Genomic DNA, 220 nt, shown 5'->3' with positions numbered 1-220 from the left:
GCCTTTGATGCACCAGCAGTTCCAAAATCCCAGCCACCCAGATCCATCCGAAACAGCAATGGGAGTTTCATGAGCTCTCCTCAGGTGTGTGAGCTGATTCTCAGAGGGGCTCTCCAACTCCTACTCGAGCAAGAGAGACATCATCTCATCGTCTGCTCTTGATAGACCTGTTCTTCAGCCTTGCAGGGAGAAGAGGAAGAACGGAGGCATTTTTGATACA

This window comes from Microtus pennsylvanicus, chromosome 22, assembly GCF_037038515.1.
Source record: "Microtus pennsylvanicus isolate mMicPen1 chromosome 22, mMicPen1.hap1, whole genome shotgun sequence".
Taxonomy (NCBI): domain Eukaryota; kingdom Metazoa; phylum Chordata; class Mammalia; order Rodentia; family Cricetidae; genus Microtus; species Microtus pennsylvanicus.
Note: the sequence above shows the minus strand (reverse complement) of the source record.